General features: G+C 36.3%; 1 pseudogene; it reads right to left on the reverse strand.

Moving 5' to 3' along the window:
* Positions 1 to 2,271: 2,271 nt before the first annotated feature.
* Positions 2,272 to 9,787, reverse strand: LOC137968750 (uncharacterized; annotated as a pseudogene).
* Between the last annotated feature and the right edge of the window lie 266 nt (positions 9,788 to 10,053).

The following is a 10,053-nucleotide window of genomic DNA, read 5'->3' on the forward strand; positions in this document are numbered from 1 at the left end:
GAATGTTGTGCAGTCTTTGTTTTGTTTTGTTTTATTTATTATGATTATTAATATTTTATTTGCTTTTAATATAGTTATTTATTTATTTGTTTATTTTATTTTATTTCATTTTTTTTTTGTGGTGGTGGGGGGGGGGGGGAAGGCGAGGCTATAAGTAGAACTGGAACTTTTAATACGTTAAATAGGTAGTGTACTTTAGGCATGACATCAGGAAGAGACCAACCAATAAATTGACTATTACTTTTTTGTATGTTTAAGAGATAGCATGCTGACAGATTGAACTAAAAAATATTTGTAGTTCTTATCATGCATTCTTTCAAATCCTTTTTCTTATGAAATTTTTAATAGGTAAAGATCAGGTTTCTGTTGGAGTGGTCGCTGTCAGTTTTAGCCACTCGAGTTCAGAGAGGAGTGGTTCAGTTTATCCATTAGCTATTGGAAACTGTAAAGAAAACAGGTTGGTGGAGGAAATTCAGTTATTAACCCGTTTGTTTTAATCTATACTGACATTCCCCATTGCTAGGAGCAAGTATAAACTTTGGAACCATGCTGATCTTTTCTGGGTTTTTTTTTAATTTTTATGTAAACATGAAACCTTTAAATATTTGAAAATAGTCATTTTCATTTTTCAAATGTAAAAGTTTGAATGTTGACTTGTTTTAAAATAAAATTTCTTCTAAATATAGGGATGAATTACCAAAGCTTATCAAGCGCTTAAATTATGAGAAAAATGTCATTAAAGAGAGAGGCATTTCTGTTGATGGTAAATGGTACAAGGCCAAGTTTATCGGTAAGTGCTTTTTGACCCTCATGCATGATCGTCGCACTGGCTTGTTGTACTTCTACCTTACTTTAGTTTAAAGTTCCTTGTACCATTCGGACTATCCTGTAGCGGCCCTGGGAGACATGAGAAAATCAGCAGGAAAACTCCAATCATTGTTAACCTCATGGGTAAATAGTAACATATATTCTTTTGAATGAAGCTCCATTCCTTGTCCTATATTGATTCTAATGGTGATTTTGTTGAACTGTATTTCATTGTAGTGACACTAGATTACAAGTCGCTGTTACTGCTCATACAGAAGATCCATGAAGATGGAGAGGATAAAAGTGCTTGCAGGGAGCAATTAGCTATAGGAGGCAAAGGATTTGATGTTGAATGCTGTGTGTTTTGTACAGCTTTGAGAGTACGTTAGAGTCAAACACATGCAAGCTAATCATTTTAAGTTACAAGTGTTTGTTGTCAGGAACTGTCAATGAGAGATTCACTTTTTGTGTGAGTTTAAAACCTGGTTCCCACTTGTGCCATAAGCGTAAGAACAAGCAACCTATACCCAGATACATTGTACCCATACAGACTCAATAGAGAAAACGAGTTTTTTTTTTACCGATATAATTTTTTTCACTGTGCATATGTGTAGGCTTGCAAGGAGCATTTGTCTGGGAGATTTGATGAAGCATGTCTGTCTTGCCTACAATCAAAGGCTAACATTGGGAAGTAAGTTTATTTGTCACAATGAATGAAGTGGTCAGTGAAAATATCTGAGAATCACTTATGTGTTTTGTTTAAATTCACAACAATTAAAATTATGTTGAAAACCATGAGGATCTTCAACTGCAGTTTGTTGCATTCCATATTAACTACAGGTCTCTATTTTTACTCTTATAACGCCTTCCAAACTATTTTGTGGTTTTCCAAAGTTGTTTTTTTTATTGTTTTTATGTATATTTTGACTGAATAAATTATCATCTTTAACTGGTGGTGCAGAAATTCTGAGGCCATCTCTGACTGGAGCCACAGAAATTCTCAGGCCATCTCTGACTGCTGCTGCAGAAATTCTGAGGCCATCTTTAACTGGTGCCGCAGAAATACTGCGGCCATCCTTGACTGGTGCCGCAAACTAACTACATGTGCGCAGAGTAAGTCAACCCCCTGACCCCCACTATGAAAGAACAGCTTTGGTGTACAAACCACTATTTGTCTACTAAATAATAACTTTTCATTCATATGTATATACAGTTTACAGAAAATAGCAGAAACTCTCTCACAGAGGCAAATTGTATTTCATTTCAAAAGACAAAGTGTTTTGATAATTCCGTTTTGTACTACATACAAATGCAATGACTAAGGTGGTTGTGGAACTTTTTAACCCATTGATGATTAAAATCGTCTGGACAGAGTAAAATACAAGTCTGGCCGGTTTTGGCTGGTTTCTACGTCAAAGGGTTAATTAATTCACTGGGTCTTCAAAAATAAAATCCACATCCTGGTTACACACACTCTCTAAGAGCAGCATAACTATTTTTAAGAAATGTTTTAGTAGATGGCATTAGTCTGCTATCTTCTGTTAGGTGAAAATCACAGCAAACAATACACGATTTCGGCAAGTCCTCAAGCCAAGGCTCTGTTCTCCTTTGCGGAAGATGTTGGGGTGACCATTTTTCACCATATGACCCTTTCCAGTAATGAATCTGAAAATGTATTTTACCCAACAGATAATACTTTTCCAAGTACTGGCATCTTATCATAATTTTCCAAAAATACAGCCACAAAACAGGATGCAAGTTTTCAGTCACTTCCACAGGATCTTGTCTTTGCCGTGGATTTCTATAGCGGCCAGTGTAGATCTACAGTAAAGTTGAAATGAAAAACCAAAAACTGACAAATAAATTAATACATTTAAATTAAACAGTTTGATAAGGGACTATTCCATGGAAAGACTGAGTTTATCGTTTTCCTTGAATTTTTGGACCCTATAACTTTGAGGAAACAAAGCGCGGCCACGCAATAAATTCGCATAAACATGTCAACATCACTGAAATCAACAAGTTCATGGTTACACGAGACATTACAAGTTGCCTCGACAAAATAACCACAAACTCAGTTTCCATGAATGAAGCTCACCAAATTTACTCCAAGAAAAAAGTAGAAGATAAGAAAGAAAAGTAATATGCTTTGCCAAAGCGACGGCGGTTGTTTCTGCTCCGAAAGAACAGCGGAAACAAGAGACCTGGCATTTTGGAACATTCTTAATTACAACATTCTGCAAATTCTCTGACTTTCGGATGCGTGCTTTAATTGCCTAGATAACAATAGACTGAGAAAAGTGTCCAATGAAGACAATTCTGTTTCAACGTGGCTCAGTTTATTTTCATGAAAAGAATATCAAAATACCTTTTTTTCAATTGGATGACTGAATCACGCAACACAATCTTCCGGCCATTTGAAGTGTTTGTGTGCGCGAACTTTTAACAAAGACTCGGAAAAAAAACTTGGAAGAGTTTAAAGAAATCGATTGAAAGCGGGACCTTTAGGAGCATTAGTAATGGTAAAATAACTGCAAAGTCATATAGCCCCTTCGTAGGAAAAATAACTGCAAAATCAAAGCATCTCTTTCTTTCAATGATTTAAGTGATCATAATGTCAAGTCAAAGTCTAGATTTTGTTCATTTTAATTTAACATTGGCATAATGACCGACAGTTCGCTTTTTGTCGGTTTGTCATGCCACGTTTGGACCTTTAAAAGAGTGCGCACCAAGGGGCCAGTTCAATAGATCGTTCCCACTGTCACGCAACAAAAAAAAATCGAAACCGTTTGATGAAATACGCCAAAAACTTGGAATGTTGTAGGAGACACATTTATAAAGTACTTCACCAATTCTCAGGTGTGTGCAGTACATAGTTTCTGAGTTATTTGTCGAAGCGTTTCACGCAACTTTATAGAGTTTTGTACCGAGCCGCCACGTTGGTAATATGGCGGCCAGAATATCTGGAATTCATTTAGCGATAAAAGCGCTTACTTTTCGCTCATGAGACAAAATACATGTGCATGACCTAATGTACTTGAAACGCTCAGACTCTCGAGATTCATAGGCATTTTCAACCAAATAACTTTATATCATGGTGTCACGCAAGGTGACCATTCGGAAATTAAAAATGCTGTCAGGAACTCGAAACTTGAAAAAAGACTTACTTCTAGGTCATATTCAACCTCCGAAAGATAAAATTTCAAACACATTGCGGTTTTGATTTTAGAATTTGATGACGTCTCTGTGAAAACCACCTATTCCCTTGAGGATAACAATCACTTAGAAAATTCAACAGACTCGCTGGTGGAGCTTGATTTGGGTGAAAAAGAACACAAAGATGGTCGGAATATCTATCTTACGCGAAAAGTCAGAATGATTCTTGAGATACTTTTAAGTTGTCCGTTTAAAAATATTGCTTAACACCGTTTCTTCATTTCAGCTTTTCGTTTTTTCCTCGGCCGCAAGCGTTTGACGCTTTTGGAAATTCGTATAAATTTGGACTTTGGCCAACCGTTTAATTAAACACGACAGTCATCCGTATAAACGATAATAAGAATCGTTTCGATTTTTGTTTCCTAGAGTTTTTTTTACGGTTAAACGAAAAATCGTTAGTGTACGTTTTTCCATTCCCGGTCACATGTAATGGCAAACGAAAAAAAAAACAAATAAGAAAAAAAATTACGATAAATGCATGCTTGTGGACTCACCTCTTGAATTTGCCGAGTCTCTCTGTCTCGCAACTCTAACAAGTCAGGAGAGATTTGGGCTGCAGGAGGGGTTGGTGCTGTCCAAGCTGCTTGTGTTAATTTGTCGATTGGCCAACAGTAACTGTCAGGAACACACGTAAGTTCATCCAGATGACTGAACCACCCTTCCCATACATCAGCTGCTTCTTTGGCGTGTTCTGGTGATACCTGGGAATGTCGCGTCTCAGAGCCTCAATGTCCAACTTTACTAGTGAGGGAGTGACAAGCTTGGGCTTTCCAATAGGTAAAGACTGAACACACATACACACACACAAAAAAAAGATCCCTTAAGTCAACAAGTCTAACAATTTGAGTCCATACAAAGATGTCTTTGCACCCAAGCACAAAAGAAGGTTAACTTTACATTGGTGGTCTAATTTCTAATCTTCCTATCAGTTGTTGGATTACTGCAATTTTGATATAATGATGTGTACATGTTAAGCCTTCTCAATATTGATGTGTTTATCAACTAAAATCAACTGGTTAAACCAATGCATTTTGCTTACGATCTGACACAATTCATATCATCATGATGATAGTTGACCATACATGTACTCTATTTTGACAGTTAGTTTAAAATGATACAAATTTACCTTCAAGATAACAACTGGCCCCTGCCACTCTTCATGGCTCTAGTTCCTATAAAACATCTCAGCTTTCCCAGCGTCATTGCACTTGAACTTGAAACATTTTGGTACTGTATGTGCATGCAATTTCTCTGCATACTCCTCAACCCATGATCGTATATCATACACAACTTGCAGCTTATATGGCTTTGGAGAGGGATTACTCATACATGATGACAGTGCTCTAAGCAAGTCTAAAAAAACACAAAAATTATTATTTCCTGAATTAACCAACTCTACAATTTTCTCCCATTCCTATAAAATAAATTTGAAATATACTTAATATATCTAGAATATAAGAAAGGTCATCGCTATATAGTAGGCCTAGTTGTCTCCCCTATACATCCCACTTGTTGAAAGATGTTAAAAAAGTTAGATGAAAATTAGGGTTAAAAGACAACGTAGGTATCGATAATAGCCATTGCTTTCATTACCTTCAACATCATACAACTTAATACAAATCAAAACCAAGTGTGAAAGAGAATAAAATTAAGTTCCCATTCGCTATTGCCAAACCGTGAAATTCGAAAAAGGATTTTTTTTTTTTGGTGGGGGGAGGGAGACTTTTAACACCAAATTTGTTAGCTAAATAATAAAGACACCTCATGTCAACAGTCCAGATAACATTTTTCTAATGAGGGACTCGCTTTCCCCCAATACTGTCTTTTGCATCTCCTTTGCTATTAATTCTAGCTACAGTTGTATCTCGTGTGCTATTAATTCTATTTCTTTATCATTAGCAAATATTCATTTCATATTGACTTTCAATTCCTTCATTTTTCCTCCGAGACATCCAATAACCATTGGAATCACTTTAACAGTATATCCTTCTCGTTGTTATTATTATTATTATTATTATTATTACCATCATCCTGGGGATGCTTACTATCAACAAGGTGAGGAGACTGGCATTAAAGTAGAGTAAAAATAGAATATGACAAGAGTTTTTCACCTTCAATGACATATACATCACACTTGTCCAAAAACTTTGAGAACACTCCAAAGAATGCATCTATATTTTCATGCGTGTGTCCAACAGGGAGGAAATTTACTCTTATCTAGGAAAAAAGGCAAATGAAAACAATAATAATATTTGCTACCTGGTATTTGCTTGAGAACCTGATGCATCATTTGACAGAGTTGTAATCTTAATACTAATTACCAGTACATGTAATAGTTAAACTGCCATCAATCTTTGGGAACCAGCCCCTGATATTGACATCTACTGTCTCATAATCAATTTGCTTCAGACACTTTCTCTGCAGCAATTTACTTTAGGATAAGTCACTCAATATTTCATATTATGCACTTGGAACTTGTATTGATGAATTTTGTTGTATTCAATTCACAGGGTTCATACAGGCCATGGAAAATCTGGAAAGTCATCAAATTTACGAATTTCTTTTTCCAGGCCTGGAAAGTCATCGAAAATTATAAAACATCCCGTAAATTAATCATTGCAGTGTCAAAGCAAGGATAAATGGAATAAAGACGAGTTTCTATCAAGCAATCATATTGTCAGTTTCAGTCTGAGTTGGGCAGAAAGAGGTTGTTAATTTATTCAAATTTGATCTGAGTAATATCCTAAAATATAAGGCTGCTACTTCTTGATTTACACTGGCTTCCAGTTAAGGAGCGCACCCAGTAAAAGGTTCTCTTATTTATTTTTATGAGTTACATGGCATTGCGTCAGACTATATTACCAATCTAGTTCAGTTACAATCTGGGTCCAAGTATACCTTGCAACCTACCAATAGTTGTCTCCTTGTCCCGTTCAAGCGTATAACTAAGAAGACAATGAGCGATCAATCATTCACAGTGGCTGCACCTTCACTCTGGAACTCATTAACACCTGAGCTATGCACAATCTTGGAATTTGAACTCCTTAAAAAAGTGCAAACCCTAATTCAAAGTGAAATAACTGACTGAAACTACCACTGGTACAAACCTTCTCAAAAATCTGTTCCTCAACGAGAAGTGCAAGCAGGGCAAACATGTACCGGTTTTTGTTCTCTCCAACACAGTTGTCAAATTGGAGATATAAGACGGGAGGCAGTAAGTATTTATTTGTCCAGTATACTAGCACATCCAGAAGCACAGTCATTGTTAGGTTGGCATCATGTGGGAACTGCTAATAGTCAAATGATCCATAAACGTCTTTGCCATATGATGACTGGCCACTGTGTACAATAGAACCAACAAGAGGGGGGCCAACTGTGGTGAGGGCAGACATGGCCTTGCTAATTCTTCTCAGCTTTAGTATATTGGTGATATGTTGATCCATGCCATCTGCAATGCTAGCCATGTAACGTTCTGGGTATTTTCTTGCTTTGTACCTATGAAGGTAGTAAGCTCTTCTTTCTTGCCTAATATAAAACCAAGTTAATAACATGAGTTCCACACTAAGAGACCCTCCTATTAATGCCAAAAACAAGTCAAGAGTTCATTCATTTTTGAGAACACCTATTGATTAGTGTTATCAGCAGCAAGGTTACTTCCAGTCTTTTGTCTGTCTTTGAGTGTGCTAATTAATGTACTCAATTTACTAAGCCTATTAATCATTTGACATCTTCATCTTCCTCCTACAATTTGATTGTGGCTCCTTATTTGATAATAAAAATCTGTGTCTGCTACCTTCAGCAGCTTCAAATGCAAAAAATGACCCAAGCCCACTTAATAGAAAAATCATAAATGAGAGTATATACCAAACCACTTCAAGATGAAGCTTCAACAAACGATCAATTTCTGCTCTTCTTGCTTTGTCCATAGTTCTCTCTTTCTCTTGTTTATATTTTGCACAATCTGTACATTTAGTGAAACGGTTTTCCTGTGAAAAATAATAAAGACCAATATTTTTTTAAAGATTAATACCCTTATATGATCTATAAAAAAGTCCAAGCAGAAATGATGTAAATCATTATTAATAATAACAATTATGGAATCCCATACATACTCAGCTAAGTCAAAACAGTTGTATTCAGTGCTGGAAACCATTATTATAACAATTTATTTATTCAGTTATTTTTTTTACTGCGTGGAGAGGATATGTGGTTAGATTATTGAAAATTTGCATTTTTTATTTTTGTTATTACCCAACTCTAACTCCAAAATCTAACCGAAGAATCTGCATGTGCTGTGACGTCTACCTCTCTAAAATTGTAATTTCCTCACCTGGTGTAAGTAGTGTAGTATTGATTGTAATAGGGGTAGCATTGTAACTAATGTAAGTACTGTTGGTATTGTAATAATATTATTGTAAGTGTTGTAAACTAAATAAATAAAGTAAATAAAATTTAAAGAAAGAAACGAAGTGCTTTAATAACCTCTACACTTCAAATTTCCAGAAAGTTTCGACACAGTTCAGAAGAAGATTATCACACTCATACAGGGTTGAAATAGACTACAATGAAAAGTGAGACTCTTGTGTGATGGTTGCCGTGTAACTTTATAACTCTTCGAGGCTACTTGGCTACTAGGCCTTTGCAAATATGATGATATAATAATATTAATTAATCATAGTAATTATTCTTATGTATACCAGTACAGTGTCTTTTTGCATACCTTTAGTATGAGAACATGAGCGAAATGTTTTTCCCAAATATTGTAGAAGTGGGAAAGGCAAACAGTTGGCAGATTCAATGCAGTGTTCTCCTCCAACATCTTCCTATATATGTCACTCCTACTGAAACATGATGACAGGTGAATGCATCCTTTGTCAGGCTGATGGTCACCAATGGAATTAACAAAGAACTGAAGCCAAGAAATACATTCTGCAGTCTTAGCCATAACAGTGTTCTTCCCTTTGTTCCCATGTTCCAAAACTAAGACACCGTCCTTGAACTTGTTCAGAATTCTACGAAAAGTTTCTTTATTCATGTTGTGAGATAGAAGCCATGCTCCTTTGCATACACTCTTCCCCCTTATGAAGAATTCAGTTTCATATTCTCCAATGTCATTAACATGGCTGTGATTATGCAAGAACTCCAACATAAAGTTCCTCTTACAAGTCTGTCTTCTTTCATTGAACTGAACTTCAGCATGCTGAATATCATCAACAAACAACTTCCTCATGCACCTCTTTTGACAGCAATTAATGCTCAGAATCCATAAAACATCTTCATCTCTTCTCACAGTTATATCTAGAAGGAGGATAGCAAGATGAAAGATACCAATCTGTTGGGTAGTGAAAGATCGAAATAACCTGGTTCTGATTGGCTACAACCACAGCAACACACGATTCCATGTATATCTTTTTCCAACATTGGTGTTAAAATAAAACTCCAATATTCTCCCAAGAATTTCCCAATGTTTTTCCCATCTTGGAATCTCTGAAAAATTCCTGGTATATCTGATGTGGCCCACTCCCAAGAAGGGATACTGTGGAAGTCATTTGTTAAAAATCTGGCAGATAGTGAGAAAAGACTGTGCAGAGAAGAAGGTCAATCTTATTGGTCACTTGACAGACTCTGCTGGCTTCTCACTTTCTGCTTCCATCCAGCTGATGACACCAACAGAAGCAACTGCAGCCAGGGGAATTCGATACTTAGGATTAGGAATTTCGGATGAGAGATTTGTAGCACCATATTTCTCGGCAGCTATGGTCATTATGAGCACTTACAAAGGACATGATACTGGAGATCTTACCTTTTTCAAGGATGCATGTCGAAGCATTGTAGCCTCTGTAAATCACTTAAAAGAGCTCATGTCCATATGTCAGAAAAATGGCCATGGTGCCCCTCTCTCTACAAATGACCTCCTTCTGATAACCTTCTTTGACCAGTGACCAGACACTGGAACATGCCTCTATTTGAATGCTGTTTACTATTTAGCTGAACCATTTTTGATCCCAATTTTGGAACAACTAAATGATT

Source organism: Montipora foliosa, chromosome 8, assembly GCF_036669935.1.
Source record: "Montipora foliosa isolate CH-2021 chromosome 8, ASM3666993v2, whole genome shotgun sequence".
Taxonomy (NCBI): domain Eukaryota; kingdom Metazoa; phylum Cnidaria; class Anthozoa; order Scleractinia; family Acroporidae; genus Montipora; species Montipora foliosa.